Here is a 17730-nt window from a genome sequence, read left to right on the forward strand (position 1 = left end):
GAAACTCAAGTAACCCCTTATGGCATTAGCGTTGGAATTCATATAGAAGAACTCATATAGGATTAAGAAAGAAGTTTTTCTTCCTTGCTCTTCTGTGTTTTTGTTTTTTTAATTTATTTATGTGTTCTTATACTCTTCGTCAAAAGCAAAATGAAAAGCTTCAAACGGAGTAAAATTTTTTAAGTCGAATTTRTATAAAACAGGTTTTTAACAAAATTCATAAAAAAACTGCATAAAAAAAATTAATATCCATTTTTCCATTCTTATCATTTCATATCAATATGTTGAAAAATTATTTTTTTTAATTTTATAATATTTCTTTCGTTTCAAAATCTTTAATATTTTTGCAACAACTTTGTATCARTTTCACAATTCACTTAGGGCATTCCAAATTTCTTGTACGCACTTATTTGTAACTGTTGCCGCCCTTGGGCAGGATGTCTAGGAACAGGTTTTCGCGCGTCACTTGCCGATATCAACTAATTAACTTACACACGGTCCTAATAAAAGCCAAAATGGCTAAGAGCGCAAATTGTAAACAAACGGAACCGCGCACGTATTCAGCGCAGCTTGCGGACTCGTACTGAAAGTGAAAACGAACTCACAATTCACAATTCCGCAGAGCAGCAACGCATACGACGGCGGTGGCTGGGGTGGCGACGCTGATTCTGGCCCCTCAATAAAAATCGCACACACGCACTCACTAGTGCAGACGCACAATGCACAACGCTCAGTTTGAGTGACGGAGCGCACTTGAGTTTGAGTGGAAATGCACTTCGCATGCAAGTTGCAACTTCTTGCGTTCCACACGAATGCAACCCTAGCTACCGAACACACTGGACACTGTGACTGTCAGCCGATTGGATGCTAGCACGACTCGACCAGAGACTTCAAGGAGCCAATCGTTTGTTAATTCACGATTGGTGCGCGTCGTTGCCGCGTTCGTTAGTAATCGCATAACATTGGTGCGCATGCGCCTGCGCTGTTCGTATTAACTCTATCACACAAGGTGAATAATAATAAAAATATACAAAATGAGTTGGCGCGTCGTTTTACACACACACACACACATACATTTAAAACAAAAATTACTTGTTGTTGTTTCGCCGTGTTCTAAGCCGTTTTTTGTTTGGGTTGTTTAAATAATATTATTAAAGCAAATATTCGAACCGAAACGAATTGCTGCGCTGGATCCGGCGCGTACTAACAATTAAAACGTACTGAACGTCCGGTTGTTGGCGAACTGCTACTTGCCTGTGCCAGATTTCCACGGCAAAAAATACGAGCTGTGCAATTGTGTTTTTTCGTTTAACGCTTAACTGTTTATACATAAACATTTCGAAGTTCTCGTCTTGATTTAGATTTGTATACGCWAATTTTTTTTTGTTTGAAATTTTATTGTGTACGGGTGCTTTAAAGATTTTTGCTTCTTATTAAGTTTTAGCGCTTGCAAAAGCGGTTGCATTTGCAAATGTATTGAAGGGTCAAGAATGAGTATCGGGATTTGTGTGCGCGGCTMAATAAGGGGAGTGCAAAAAACAAATAATTAAGAAACAGTAAATACTGAAAATAAAGCGAGGCAAACGAAAGCAGTGTAATAAAATGTAACTCGTTTATTGCGACTCCGACGATTATTTAAGGGCTTTCCCACGGCTATATTTCGTTTTTTTGCATTAAAGYGAATTTTAAACACTAGACTCAAGATCAAATATGACCCGGACTGTCCAAAAAGATTTTAATTTTCCGATATTAGTATTTTTATAAGCGCCAGAGCTGATACAATGCCAACACATATTTCAGCATATTCTAGTTTTCCGTACACTTGTTATAAGCCTCGAATTTTGGCTTTTTTCAAGACTTGGTTTCTCATATAAAAAATGAAATATTTTATTAAATTTTTTTAATGAAAAAAGATGCACTCGCGTATTCAGGATAACTCCTTACAGGATCATCTATGGTGAAAAAATACGTGTTACGCGAAATTTTATTCAAATTTGTAAAATTTCATGAAGATCGGCTGAGTAGTTCTCAAGAAATCGACCGACTTCAAAATCACAATTTCGAGAAAAACTCGTGTAAAGACGGTACACTTAACATAGCGAGCCTCGAGGGCACAAATTCTCAAGGTTGCATCTCCGAAACTATTTCTCGGATCAACTTGAAAATTTAGGACACACTAATAAGACACACTATAAGACAATAAATTTTTTGTGTAAACCCGTAAACCCCTAAACCCATGTAACCCCTTAATGTAAAGTTCCGAACTACGTTGTGAAGCATCTACGACGTCTTCTTTGCAAAAAATTCGYGTCGAATCACTTAATATACAAAACATTAATCAAAATTTTTTGAGTCGATCCATAAGTATATTGAGATTCTCCGCTATATCTCTGACGACAGCGCGACGACTTTCGAGCATTAGTACAACAATTTATTTCCGTGAATTATTTAAGAAAAAATCTTAGTTTTCAATAGATTTTTTAATTTGCTTTCAAGAAAAATCGAAAATAAGTTTCCAAAATAAAAATTTTTACTTTTTTTTTTAATTTTTATTAGCTAAATAATTTTTTGAATTTTGTACTTGGAAATACATATCGTCACCTAAAATGCAAAACAACTTATTTAAAAAAATTGAAAATCGTTGTCAGATACAACAATCAATATATAATCATTTTACAAATAAAACTTACATTTTTCTCAATGTTAGTGGTTTCTGTTATATCGTTTTTCCTTTGCCTGTAAACTTCTGAAAGTTTATGTAATGTTATTTTGCAATTTTGGTGACGATATGTAAATAAATTCCAAACCTAGTAGAAATAAATTGTTCATAAAAAGTCTAGTTTCCGAAATTATTAATATATTCGAAAAACAATTTTATTTCAGGCTTTTATGCATACAAAAAGGGGTCGATTATATTTATGTTTCTGGGAAAAGTGATTAAAATGGCAGCCAGTAGCATTTTATGCCTTCATATACATATGTATATACATAGGTATATACGCTCGCATATAAATTTTAAAACAAAATAATATAACAAGATTGATTCATAAATCGAAAGTTTAACCTACACAAATTCATTATGAGTATTATTAATTTTTTGTTTGCTTGCATATACAAACTTCATATGTATGTATGAAAGAATGTATATGTATGTGCATGTATTTGTCGGCTCACTTCCGAGTAATGAATGTTACTACGTGCAAATGCTTGTTTTTGAAATTGTTAAAAACCAACACACACACACGCACATACACGTTGTGAGCCGTAAACGCCGAAGTTGCCTGCAATAATTCTTTTTGTTGGATTTTTGTTGCGTAATTAATAACAATTTTATAAATAGTCTTGTGTAGCTAATTAAACATCTGTTGTCCAATAATTTGGAATTTGGTGGTTATGAAAATATTTGTATCAGTTACGAGTTGCATTTTCCTCATCAATTCTTGTGGTAAAAATTTTTCAATTTCAGCTGAAAAGTCATTCTTAGACGTGTTACATTTGCTTTTGCTTGTTTTATATTTTCCTTTACTTGTTTGCTGAGGTGCTTTGATAAGGTGTTTTTGTTGTTGTTGGCCGCGCTAAAATTAACATTTACCAATTTGTTGTCTTTGACGTTGTGTGGTTTCAAATTTGTTTATATCTCGAGACGTTCGTTCACTCCGCTTTATTGGCAATGGCGTTACTGCTTCGCGTTTCTATCTTATAAATACAATGACAGGTACACAAATATGACTAGTTATTGGAAAAAAATTAGTATATTCTGTGCAAGGCGTCGCAAGAGCAGTTGGGCAAAGGGGAATATCGGGCACAATTTATCCCGGGAGTTCACTGGAGTGAAGGAACGAAAACATTCGAAAGAATATGTATTGGCGTTTATTTTTTGAAGATTATCTCATTCGACCTGTCGCCGAAATTGCGAGCTTCATTATTTTTGCAGAACTATGGATCGATGATTCAATCGGGACACACACTACCCCAAACCGTTATTTCTTCTGTATGAAATGGCAGCTCGTGATAAATTTTGGTTATGGCAATTATGAGTCAAAGATCTTGTCCCCTTATTTATAGAGTACTCGTATTATGTTCTCATTTCTTATGTCTTCGTTTCCATTGTACTTCCTTGTTATTGCCAAAAAGGAAAAAATATACATATATATGAACCCATAAAAATGTCCCATAAAATTTTCATGCACAGTTTAGTACGTACTGTCTGCTAGTATAAACAAATACATAATTAAATTAACTGAAAATTTTTTTATATAAGAACAAACCGTTTTCTGTACACAGTAAACATTTTTAGCAGCTGAAAAAGCAAATGTTTAAATCAGTATTTATTCTAGAGGCAGCAACATCGACCACCGACATAAATCGTGTACCAAAACAATTATAAATTACAATATAAATTACATACAAAAAAAAAAAAAGGCGAAAGGCGTAATAATTTAGGCGGAGTCAACTAATGGAAACTTTGGCAGTGCAGTAGCTGTCGATTTATGCACACGGTGGGGAATTTTAATTTTTCCGTTTAAATGCTGTTTAGTAGGTAGTTTAACGGAGATGAACATATTGAGGAATAGTTCAATGGAATCGCCTAAATTCAAATACATTGAAACTGAAAATAATTACTTGCGAAACAAAATATTGTGTAGTCGAATAAGTCTTTTTGTATTTCTAAGCACACTTCAACTTTTTATATTTATAATGAACTTTAATGAACCAAATATGTGCCATTTTGGTCGACCACTTTTTGCCATTTTTCTGCTAGAGACATTATTCCAATAGTGTAAACCTTTTCTGGTCTCTCGACGAAAAATTGCGACAAGCAATTTTCACAGTCTTTTGAATTTTCTCGAAGCATCTTTACTCCATTAAGGGGGTTCTGCATTGATCGAAACAAATGATACTCCGATGGTGCAAAGTCGAGGAGTGGTGCATCTTTCACATCGAAATTTCCAGAACGGAAGCGGGCGAACCATTGTTGTGCTACACAAACCGAACATCGTCCCCGTAAACTTCACAAATTTCATTGGTGGCTTGTTTTCTTGCTTTTTTATACAAAAATTTCAAAATATAGCGAATTCTTCATTATTTTTACTCATTTTTGAACAGCTTTTGGTTAAATGAATCTTAAAATCTCACCTTTATGACACAATGTGATTGGTAGCACTGGAGATACTAATTACCTAAGCGAACATAATGGTTAAAAAATTATTCTAAATACCTTAAGATAACGATCAAATGAGATCTTAAGTTCTCAAGTACAATCGAAAACAATATAGTTCAATAACTTTTGAAAAAATTAAAAGTCGTGTTAATTACCGACCAACGAATGCCCCACACCCTGTATGAGCGTATTCACCATATGTGCACACCAATACTTTGCAAATTTGTGTACCTACCTGTGCGTTCGTTTTGCCATATGCTAACGTGTTTGCGTGTGGATTTCCGGTATGGCCTGGTGGGCAGTGTTAACGATAGGCGGCACATTTACACTTTCGCTTTTAGTTTTTATGCTGAAAAAACACCTACAAAACTGTTTATTTATGTGCTGGATCTCCATACACGCATCATCATAAGCTAAATCGCCACCAATTTCATAGCCTCTGCACCTGGCTACTCCAGCAAAGCGATATGTAAAAATAAAAATCAGAAAATATGAAATCACAACATACAGAATACAATGTAAAAAGGCTTAATTAATAAAAAGCAAAAAAGATAAACAAACAAAGTACAAAAGAGGAAACCAGAAATGCCTGTGTTGAGTTGTCGAATGAAGGTCAGCATGCCTTAGCCCTGCTCTAAGCGTCTACGCTCACCCAATGCAACTTAGCGGCTTGAAGCACACACAAACATACACACCTGCACAGCCGTGCGGACAGACGGTGCTTGGAGCGGTCGGGTCTAACCGAGCGAAATGAAATGTCGTTGAACTTTTTTTTTATGGATTTGACGAAAAAGACGCAAATTTATTTTGTGTATTATTAAACAGAAATAACAATAATAATAACACCAACAAACACATTTTATTCGTACTTTAAGTAGATATTGTTAAAATAAATCCGTGCAGTCATAGTTGTTATACCGAATTGGTCATGATTATTACGCGCATGCATGAATGTGTGTGTATGCAGATATTGTTTCCATTATTGACGTCGCAATACAGTTGGAATTTGACTGAGCCCATCTGATCGCGTTTCACCGCATCTTAGCGTCGTTTATTTCATTTATTCCGTTGCGGCAATTTCAGCATCTCATTCGCTTGATGTGCGGAATACAATGCTCGCGACAGACTGCAAACGACATCTKTCAAATATTWAMATACACACGTTCTTATGGACGGACCTATTTTGACAGCTGCACGACTACACGACGGCAGGCCGACAGTTGTCGTTCTCGCTAACTTCAATTTTATCCTATATTTGCCCACGACGGTAGGACGACAGTAGAGTTGACAGTAGAATGGAAGMKAGAGAGATGAGGTAGAGTGGTGATGCCACTAATATGTAAAATGTAAAATTATTCACAGCTCTAACAAACTTGACATTATTTTACAAATAAAAGCATAAAATAGCCCTGTTACATCATTTATAATAACAATTGATAATTTGAAACGAATAAATTTACCTATTTACTTATTTTTTGCATAAAAAATTTCACTTTGAACAAAATATCAAAATTTCATTGAAGTGCAAGGTACTAGTATGGCCACAACGAAATTGTGTACATGCAAAAAAAAAAAAAAATTGTACAATGCGTTGTTTTGTGTACATGCCGGCCATTGTTATGTTGCTGGCCTCTCACAAACGTTCATGAAGTAGGTGTCACAACGCCATTTTCAGTTCACTGTCGTGCTGCTGCAGTCTGCCGCGAGCATTGTGTTCCTCACATGAGTTGTTTATTCGCCCCGCAGTTCTATTGAATTTTTTGCGGGTACCGAATTCCGCCACTTGTTTGAAGTGTTCGAATTTAAATTTCAAGTGCCACATGCGGACGTTAACTTAAAGAGCTTTGTTAAACTGCAAACTGTTGTTGCGGTATGTGTCTATTTAAAAGAAATAATACAACAACAAGAGGAGATTTTAACAATCGAACGAATATGTGTTTTAGCGTTGTTAATTATCGCATAAGTGCATATATTATATATATATATGTACATACATATGTAGATATCCATGCATGTGCTGATGTATCGTATACATATATGGCTATGTCGGCGCTGATAACACTATGTAATGAACTATGTTAGATAGAGCCAAGCCAATAAGTTATTAAACTAGACTACCCAATTTTTGAAACAAATGAAATCTTCGAACGAATCTTCAAGATTGCGCTCACCGAGTGGATTCGGTATTTTTTGGGAATGCAGTTGAGTAAAGAGAGATTTTCGGCGTCGTTTTGTTCGGACCTCTTCATGTACTCAGCTTCACTGAGACATCTGGACATTTTAACCTCAATTGTTCAGATTTTACAAAACTGAGGTTGAAACATCTCGGCGGTCTTACCTTCGGCAAATTTGAAGACGAAGCTGAAACTGACATTAGCCGTCTCAACAAATTTGTGATAGACTCAAAGCCCTCTATCGATTTGTAAGTGCCTTATGATCTTTCATATAGGAGTTTCAGGATCGACCTCATAACCTAACCTATTCTAGCGCTTCAACCTCCGTACATATTATTCCTACCGGACCCTATAGCATGTAGCTATCATAAAATTGGCCTATCAAAATGTGGATGAATATATTTTTATACCATTGTATGCTATATTTTCTCTTTCTTGGTCAACTTTGAGCCTATGAGGAGGAGTAGAAAGTATTATTGCTTAGCATTACAATTGTTTACTACCTAAAAACTCCTAAAACAAAATAATATGTTGACTAGTGTTATTAATTTGTTCGCAAAATATTTTTAAGTACCATCAGATATAGCATATTCGCTAGACTTCATATGCATACATACATACACCTGCCAGTTGATTGGTATTTAAAGTGTTTGCAACTTGTGCTAAAGGCGCTGAGAAATAAAAGCAAAAAAAGAACATCTGCAATTTTAACTGTGTTTGTGCTGAGTTATGATTTGCTATAATAATTGCGTGTTCATACAGAAATCGGAAGAAGGTGAGCTCAAAACAGCTTCACATATCTTAATCGAGCACGTTTTCTTATATACATATCATATGATCTAATATATCACGCTGACCTTATGCAAATATGATATGTCATAATTTGGTCTTTGCCCTCAACTGTTAATTCGTGCCACTCGAAAGGATTACCCGTTGCGTTTTCAGGGTTTAAATAGAAATGCAAATGCACCCACTTCTCTGATTCATGATTTTATATAAGATTTGTATATTGTCATATCATTGCAAAAGTGATATGTGTTTCATGACCCTTATTATGCCATTGAATGATTAATTGGTGAAGGTAAATGAGTTTGAAAATTTACTGAAATGTTTAAATATGCAACTAACTCTTTTCCAAAAGACGATAAATATTGAAGTTCTTTTCAAAAATCGAAGGTATACCGATATATTGTGAAATGGAGGCAGATATTGCCGAGCTCGCGACCTTCTAAGCTTACGCATAATCACTGGACACAGAAAAGGCGGATCAAACTCAACTCTAAAACCGACCAAATAGCTTAACGCTTGCGTACAACTTCATTCATGCAAATGAACACGTGTTTGCATAATGGAAAGTAATTAAAAAGTCAAGCCTTCACAATTTAAGCCGACAAATATTTGCATGCTGGTTTCCATACGCAAAGAGCAACAACAAAAAGTAGAAAAGTGCAACATTTAGAACAATCGCAGTGATCTATGCACATAGTTCACCTATGTGTGCACAAGCACACACACACACGCACTTGGCATTAGTTGCTGCCAGGGGCAACGCATACGCCGTGGAGTGCAAGCAAAAAATGGACTACGTTAATTTGAATTTAATGCTGTATTTACGACTGGCCAAGAACGCATGAAAGCTTATGCAGCCAACAACATTCAAAACAGCATTTTATCGCAGAGCAGAGCTGCACGCATGAAAATGCAATTATGTTACGTTCAATTGTGTTCAAACGCTGGTTGGCTGATTGGCGTATTTAAATGGCCGCCGAGTGGTGGCGGTGCCTAGTGCTCCACACCGGTTCCACCGCCTGTTGCAGCGAATGAGTGCGACGCGCAAGGCTAAACGCATTTTACTCAAATAAACAAATCAAAAACTTAATCCACAACATTCACTTTGTCAACACGCACACCTGACACTCTGACTATATATTATAAATCAATGTTAGTAGTGTACTTGTACATAAGTATGTGCCCAGCAGGAAAAATCACTCTTAGAGAGCTTGCACTCTATACATTTATATAATATAGTATTAATTATAGTGAAAAGCTATTATTCAACTTTCATATATTCAAACTGTTCCCGAAAAAAGATGATTTCATTACTAGACCTGGATGTCTGCCTGTCCGTTCGGCCATTTTGATGAAATTAGGTATATGTATCTGTTCCTCGACGTTTTGACGACGTAAAAAAAACAAAAAATAAATAACCAAAAATGTACCATTTTTGTCGACCTCTTTTTGCTATTTTTCCGCTAGAGACATTATTTAATTAGTGTAAGTAATAATTTCGAAATTGCCAGGACGGAAGTGAGCAGTGTTGTGCTAAAGAAAGTGATACCCTATCGTCTCCGTAAACTTCACAAATCTCCCTAGTGGCTTGCGTGCCATTCTTCCCTTTTTTAAACAAAAATTTCAAAATATGGAGAATTTCTTCATTGTTTTCACTCATTCACAGTTGTAACTTCTTGTCACTTTCACCGAATTTAATTTTTTTTGGTTTTTTGACGCTTAAAATCTTTTCTTTCCAACACTATATGGTATATGCCACTGGAGATATACGACTCCAACGACATCTATTGACAAAATATGAAAATACTTTTTCGACTATCCAATATACTATATATGAAATTTTGAATTAGTAGGTTACAAAGAACCTTCCGTGATTTAGTACTAAAAATGGATAAATTGGATTATTATTTCTTCTAGCTTCCGTAATTTCAAAATAGCTACGACTGTCTCTGCTTTTGAATTTTATATCCTGAATCGAGTATATCTATTAAGTTCAATAACCAGAAAGAAATGGTAGAGATCCACAAACATAATAAAGTATTTATATACATAATTGATCAGCGTGACAAGCTGAGTCGTTTGACCCATATCATCTACGTGTCTGACTGAATTCACGCGGCCCCTCAGTTTTTGAGATGTCGATCTCAAATTTTGCACGACAAAAATCTAGATGCTTGCCGAAATATACGATATTAGTTCAATGTAGCATATTGCCTAAATAAACTAAGAGAATTGAAAATATCTTTACACAATTCGGCATAGATCATCGACTAAAAAATACGTATATCTAATCTTCGGCTATGCCCAAGCTTTCTCTTACCTTATTTTCTATTTTAATGACGACTTTTTTCTTAGTAATGTTTTGTTTATGATTACGTTAGATAAGTAAATGGGGATTGCACCGCGACCTAGGGTCTATTGTGCTCTCTCCTAACTAGCCGCAGGAAATAGATGAGTTCCAATGCCTCTGCTAGGTGGTATTGGAAGGTTGTGATCCCTATTTGGAAACATGGATCCAATGGTCTTAACCGTGCTTGTTGAGCCAGTGTACAAGGCGACAAGTAGCCTTAACTACATACTTTTGAGGTTGTGATCACACATTAGCAACTTTGCATGCTTGAGAGGTTGTTGCTAATTTCTTTCCCTACACATTGCTTCACAATTGCAGAGCAGCTTCTTTATGGTGTGGGGATCGACCACAATGAATTTATGATCCTAAATAAAACTATTCATTTAATTAAGCAGGCAACGTAGAGAACAAGCATAAAATTTAGAATAAGTACTTCATATTTCTGAGCGTTTTTTTATATAAGGCAGTCTAAAAATTAACAGCTTGTACTTTTGACCAAGTTTACTTGTTAACCTTATCTACTTTTCCAATAACTGAGATGTGTCATATGTGTTCGCAATTTCAAATATTCGCATACACACATATGTAATCACGCAAGTTTAAATACGCACAAATGCACTTTTCCATATGGAACACATAGTTGGCAAGGTGTATTTCCATTCACTTGCTAATAGCCAAATCCAACGCAGAGCTGCGTATAGGTGTATGTATGTAATTATATTTATTAATACTTAAACATATTAGCAAATACAAGCTTACTATATATGCATCTCAGTGTTCATGCGCGGCATTTTTGCCATTATATTTTCTGCAGTTTATGACTGTCTATACAAATATTAATTTCAATTATACGTAAATGAATTTATTGTTATATGCATACATACATTTAAACAATATGACATTAAAGTCAATGGAATCGTATAAATTCTATTAATCTTGCTATAATGCGAACTCCTCTATTTACTGTATGTGTTTATGGATACTATCACAATTAAGTGGGTTGAGTACTTGACTCTACCACAATGGACTGATAGATAATATTCTTTCAAATGACGGTGTTTCGGTAGTTCAAATTTAGTTTTGAAAATAAAAATTCACACAAAATTTTTTAAGAATTCAGAGGCTAAAGCAGATAGAACGAACTATTTTCCGCAGAACGGTAAACTTTCCGTCAGATGTAGGCAACTTTTTAACCATTAAAACTACTTCATATTACGTTCAATTAGGTTAATTGGTAGGTCAATAAGCTACGCTACCAGATGGAGCTCAGTTACTAAGTTTTAACAGACTCTGCAGCTTTACGACACCTTCTGTGGGGACTGTATGTATGTATCATACTGTGGGGCACAGGAGATGCTCCATTGTTTCGCTGGTACCTTGCTCTTGACATTTCAAGCAGCCTTCTAGATCTGTCAGCCCCATAGCTGCGGGCGTGTGCCGCCACCAGCTCACCAGTTAGAATTCCGAACATTTCCTAGAGCCTCTTCTATCGAGTGCCAATAGGAATTTTGCGTACTTCCCATCTATCGTTTTGCACATGTTTTTTGCAGCTTTTCAACTAGGGAGCTCGTTCCATCGGGTTTTGATTTTCTTTACCATACTTATGTCCAGATCATCTTATAGATAACGCGTGGGATCTCAATGTTGAACAGGTTTTCGAGTGTTAGCCGTACACCATTCTTGGCAATCTCGTCCACTATTTAATTGGCCTCGATACCTTTGTGTTCTGGCACCTAGTAGAAGTGTAATTGCTTGATTCCCAAAACATTTCTGGCCGATATGCGATACGAGGTTACTGCCATGATTGCTTTTTGGAGGTGTACGTAGAGTGTTGACTCTGGAATTGTCAGCAGGTGCGTTAGAGGCCAGCTCCGCGGCTTTGGCAATAGCAAAGACCTCAACTTGAAATATATTGCAGTGGTTCGGAAACTTAACAGACTACCTTTTGCATAACTCTGGACTGTATATTTCTGCACCAATTCTATCGGCCATTTTCTACAAATGAGCAGTTTCTTGGGGGGAAAAGTATGTGTGCGATATATCGATATTTCAAAAACTGAGAGGCTAGTCCTCGTATATAAAGGCAAGTGAACAGACGTACGGACGGATAGACAGACGTATATTGTTAACACGACTCAGCTTGTCAGGCTCATCATTAAATGCTTCTGACACTTCTTTTTAGGTATTACAAATTTGTGGCGATCTTAATATACCCTGTTCAGGGAATAAAAAATTCTATACGTCGTTCAGAAACGAGAATCAAAATCCACGCACTGGCTTTTGCCCATCGTACAGTCTTTCTGGTACATGATTCTTTAATATTCATTATTTATTGACCTCTCAGCAGAATCATAAAAGCTTTATGCTCCAATCAACATTGAAATTCAAACAATCATTTATTGCACGCATTCGTTCGAAAATAAAAATCTTTGAACATTAATCATTTCAGTCTTTTTCATTTTTCAAATATTCCTTTCATTGTTTAATGACTCCAAATCCGTTAAGCTCTATCTTAATTGTCTAGTTGGATTTCTTTATTATTTTATATTTTTATCTCACCCCGGGTCGTTCATTTCATATCATAAATGACGATCATAAATTTTGCGGTCGAATAGCAAAAGTCAAACCGTTAGAATGGCGGTGGAGCAAACAAACGAGTGTACGAACGAAGGAACGGGCGGACTAACGAATGAGTGAGCGAACGAAATGTGTCAGTTTGAGTAAAATATGAGCCAAACTGCCAAAAAGCGTTAGCAGGGCAAACAGCGGCGAGTGCTACCAAGTGTCACGATCACTCAATTCGGCAGATATCGAACAGTAAATGCGCACATGATACATACATATATTAAGACAGCGTGTGTGTGAGTGCGTATCGCACCGACACATTCTCTCTTCTAACTATTTCTACGCATATCGTTGCGGAGCTATTTACCATAAGATCGTTGCTGGGAGTTAGACTGTGGATAGCACAGTCAGCGAGCACTGTGGGCAAATATGTTTGTGCAAAAATGTTGTGGGCGGATTTATTATTGACGTGGTTGCGAGCTTCTGATTTAATTGGAATGAAAACTGTGGTTTCGACCGTTAAAAATGATTCAATTAGATTTCTATGTGCCGTAATATTTAGTATAAATTCCTAAATCAATAAAAATACTTTCAATTACACCGTGTTTAAAAAAACTTGCAAGAAACTGGTTCATGAGCTTGGTTTCATTTGCTCTTGGTTATTTATTCTACAAATAATTTATAATGACTTCATCAAAGCGCCAACGAAGACATCTAGTAGATGCTTTTGGCAGGCAAGTGTTGCGAAGTGCAACCGTGCACCACACTCGCCATCATTACGCCACATACTCGCACTGTATGCCGTATTCCAGACAGTTGCCGCATTTGAAATCTATATGCGGCACTACATGGGCACTTGCTGCAACCAGCGCGCATGCGTAAAAATTCGCAAACGCAGCGAAAATATTAAATGCGAATATGTGAACAAATATAGTAAGTGGGCTGCGGCGAGACGGGGCGCCGTAATTTCAACAATTCCATGCAACAGCAACAGAATGTTACATGGAGTGGAACTCTGTGAACGAGTGCATCTCGAAATATGCACCATATGCGTTTGGCAACGGTTTTGGGCATTGCAGCACGTAATTGGCAATTATTGCACGCCTGCCAGGCGGTCAGTTGTCTGGTAGACGCAGCAGAGCTACGCCAAGCGCTCTAGGGATTGCGTGTGGCTACAAGAGTGCGCTGACGACGGGTGGCGCGCTGACGCTCGCCTTAGTGGAACTAGTGGAGTTGGCGGCGGCGGCGAGGGTGTGTGTGAGCATGCCCACGACAATGGCTTCAAAGTGCCACAACGGGCGCTTTTGTGGCACTCACACTGCGCTGCAGTACCGCCAACTGCTGCATGTGGCGCTACGGTTCGGTGTGGGCGTGGGGAATGCGTGCAGTAAATAAAATAGAAAACAATAAAAACATCGTGACACAAGAAAACATCAATCAATCGACGTACAAGTGGGAGATTGGCTGACGGAGCGCGCCACGCTCAGCCTCTTTTAGCTTGCACAATACTTTTAGCGGTAACTGCCAGACACAGACACCGCAGGGTGCAATCGCTGTAAAATTTATGTTTGGCGCGCTAATCAGCAATAATATTTCGCCTAATATGCACACACTGTGCATATAATCAATAACTGTAGTTAAACAGTGTTGGCTCATTTGATAAATGATGTCACATTCGAACACATACATCCTCAAATTTACGCCTCCCGCGCCTGTGCTTGAGGCTGTGTGCAACAGTGCGTTTGTATGCGCCAATTAGCGAACATATTTCGCGTTCGAGTCGTTCATTTGCTCTACTTTAGTAACTAACTGTGGCTCATACATTACGGGTTTAAAATGCCGCGCGATAAGCCGCTGCACGCTTACATGCGGATGCTAGGTGACTTTAAGTGCCTTCATTGGAGCTGAGGGAGTGGTTTGGCGGAGCATATAAATGCGCATAAATTGTCATTGATTGTATAGGGTGAACCAAAGTCAACAAGTTTGACAAGTTTTCCAAAGGAGGCTGTACGAATCTGAGAAAAAAATTACAATTTTTGCCAGTATAAAAGTGTGAAGAAAAGAAAAGTCGTTGAAGAAATTCGGCATTCCTTGGTACAGCGCATCTTGTGTTGCCTTAGAACAGTCGAATATTGTGGCATTGTGTTCTGGAATTATTTTTGAAACCACGAACTGAACCAATCGTTACAATTCTTTAAAACTTTCAAAATAGGCTCCATCTGCGTCGATGCAGCGTTGCTAATGCGATTTCCATGCATTGCAGGTGTCACGGAAGACTTTCTTCGGAATAGCCTTGAGAGCCTAGGTGCATGTTGCTTGGATCCCGTTTCATCTGCCTCTTCAAGCAAGGAAACAAAAAAGTCCGGGGCCACATCTGAACTATAAGACGGCCGCGGAAGCTTTGGGTTGCCGGCCTTGGTTAGGTAGCTGTTCACCAGAATGGCGGTGTGAGTCGGTTGCTAAAGCAACATCTGATTAAGCTTGCTTGACCATATCAAACGTCTGTGTCGCGGATTTACAGAGTTTCACACAGAATTTAATCGCGTACCTCTTCTCTAATGAACGCTGCATTTACGACTTGCGCCGTTTACAGGAACATGTCGCGCGAAAATGTTTGTCCTGACTTTCCAGGTGCTCGGAGACAACTGACCAGCCGTTCGCTAGCTAGGAACGCCCTCAACCGAATGCAGTCGGTGCGCGCAAGCTCCGAAGTACAGTCGCGGCGGAAGGAAATCAGTCCTCTTTCTTTCCGGACAAAACTTGTACTGCTCTTCAGTGATTGAAAATCAGGCCGTTTTATTCAAAAAACTCCAGTAGACTTAACAGCACCTAGACCCTTCTGGTCCTAATCACTTTAATCTAATTGATTAAATGTCCATTGCATTATGCCTTTCTGAGACTCTGAACCGCATTCCAATAGAATTTTTATCGCGACTCATTACCGAGAGTTATCACGCTTTGCTAAACTAGTTTTTGTGCGTTGACTCGTTTTCGAGCTCCCACTTCGGCTGCTGGTGTTACAAATAATGCGTCAAATTTAACCCACAAAGCGCCATAGAAAGAAACACCGACGCGTAATTAAAGAACGCAGCCGCAGCGCAAAAAATACGAAATTCCACACAAATCAAAAGATAAACGCAAATAATGATTGGATAGAAGTCATGTGATAAAAACGCGCTTGCCATTTTTGCTTCGTTAAGTTTTTAAATGTAGTAGATTTTCGCACTTCCAAACTTGGACGCAAACAAATTGTTGCATAGAGCCATGACAGAGTGCGAACTAAAGTCGCAGCAGTTAAAAAACTCCCCGTAAATAAGAATGTGAAGTGAAGTTTTGTCGGATCGGCAGTGGCCCGATGAATTCGCTTATGAGGTATGCGTATGTTTGGGTGCAGACACGATAGATGCCTTCAATATACATTAAATACTGAAAAAAATATGAGCGCTTAAGGCCAAAGACCGGGGGAAGCGTTAAAAGCAGGGGCGGCGTGCAGGACCGTCGAGAAATGCCACTTATGAAGTCATTCATTGCAACATTTCAGCGCTGCGCCTCACTGCCAAACGCGCTGCACACGGATACACTGGCAAATGCACATACAAACATACAAAAGTGCGCGGCTGTGCAACGGCACAGCTGCTGGAAAATTTATTATGGTTAGCTTGCGCGCCGCGGATGCACACGACTCTTCGGCGGCGTCCATAAATGGGCAGAGGTGTGTGCGTGCCGGCATGCGTGAGCGGGTGCGTGAGAGCAAATAGGCAGGATTGTGCGCATTCGCTTGTTGCAAGGCATTCAACAAGTTGCACTCGCCAATCACTAAACGGCGTGGCGAACCAAACCGTATGTCGATCTGGCCGTGTGTCTGTCTGTGTGATTAGTACTAATTAGCAACAAATAACGATATCAATCGCTGGCAAAAACACAGCCACCAGCGAATTTATGGTCAACCAACTGATCGGCGATGTGCTCATGTACATATGTCTGTGTGTGTTTCCGATTGAATGGCAGGCTGTATGCATGTTTATATGGTAGAATGCAGCAGCGAGGCAAGTTACCGGCAAGCAGCCACAATTAACTCGAGTGCGTTTAATATTTTGCAGAAAAGTGGCAGCAAAGATCTTTTTCGCTTTTAATTAATGCGATTATGTGACAATTAGTTGCGCCAAAAATCGCTTTGCGTCAATATGTATGTATGTTCGCACGCAAAAATTACCGAACAACAAACACTCGTGGAACAAAACAACACTCAATCGATGCTCCAATGATCTGGACTGCGTTCAATGGATTTCTTCGACGTCGGCTGATACCGGGTTGTGAAAATTGTACACGCTCGCACGGTCCACTTAAGGTTGGAATTTCTTAATTTAGAAAAAAATGCTTTTAATTATCGCTCATAGTTCGATTTGGCATTATTGTCTTTTTAAATTTGCCGCTCGGAATAAGGCGCGTTAATTGTCAGCCACGATGAATGCTTCAAGTGCCGCTTGAAGTGCCTTGGGATCAATGTCTCTACAGATGTGTGATTTAACACAATTTTATTAAAAATTAACCGACTTATTTGTATACGCAATGCACATGTGTGCCGTTACAATGGAATTTATATTTGCTATTACAAATTACGAGTATTGTTGAATCAAGTGTTTGTTGAGAAATTCGATTACCTTGTGGACTGGTACTAAACTGCTCCAGCT

The 17730-nt window shown here is 38.1% G+C and overlaps 1 protein-coding gene and 1 long non-coding RNA gene across 6 annotated transcripts in view; one reads left to right on the plus strand and one right to left on the minus strand.

Moving 5' to 3' along the window:
* LOC108967684 overlaps positions 1 to 1196 on the minus strand; it is a 17234-nt gene extending 16038 nt beyond the window's left edge. For 3 of the 5 annotated variants that reach the window (XM_018931264.1, XM_018931265.1, XM_018931259.1), the window contains exon 1: positions 493 to 574. The gene's annotated coding sequence lies outside the window, so the exon portion shown is untranslated. Of the gene's footprint in view, positions 1 to 492; positions 575 to 1170 lie in introns of those variants that run through there. The other 2 variants (XM_018931261.1, XM_018931262.1) reach the window with 2 other exon arrangements.
* Positions 925 to 17730, plus strand: part of LOC108967687 — a 29163-nt gene continuing 12357 nt past the window's right edge. Inside the window, exon 1 of the long non-coding RNA XR_001993275.1 lies at positions 925 to 1009. This is a non-coding gene — a long non-coding RNA (uncharacterized LOC108967687). The remainder of the gene's footprint in view (positions 1010 to 17730) is intronic.

This window comes from Bactrocera latifrons, unplaced genomic scaffold (assembly GCF_001853355.1).
Source record: "Bactrocera latifrons isolate USDA-ARS-PBARC rearing strain unplaced genomic scaffold, ASM185335v1 scaffold_195, whole genome shotgun sequence".
Taxonomy (NCBI): Eukaryota; Metazoa; Arthropoda; class Insecta; order Diptera; family Tephritidae; genus Bactrocera; species Bactrocera latifrons.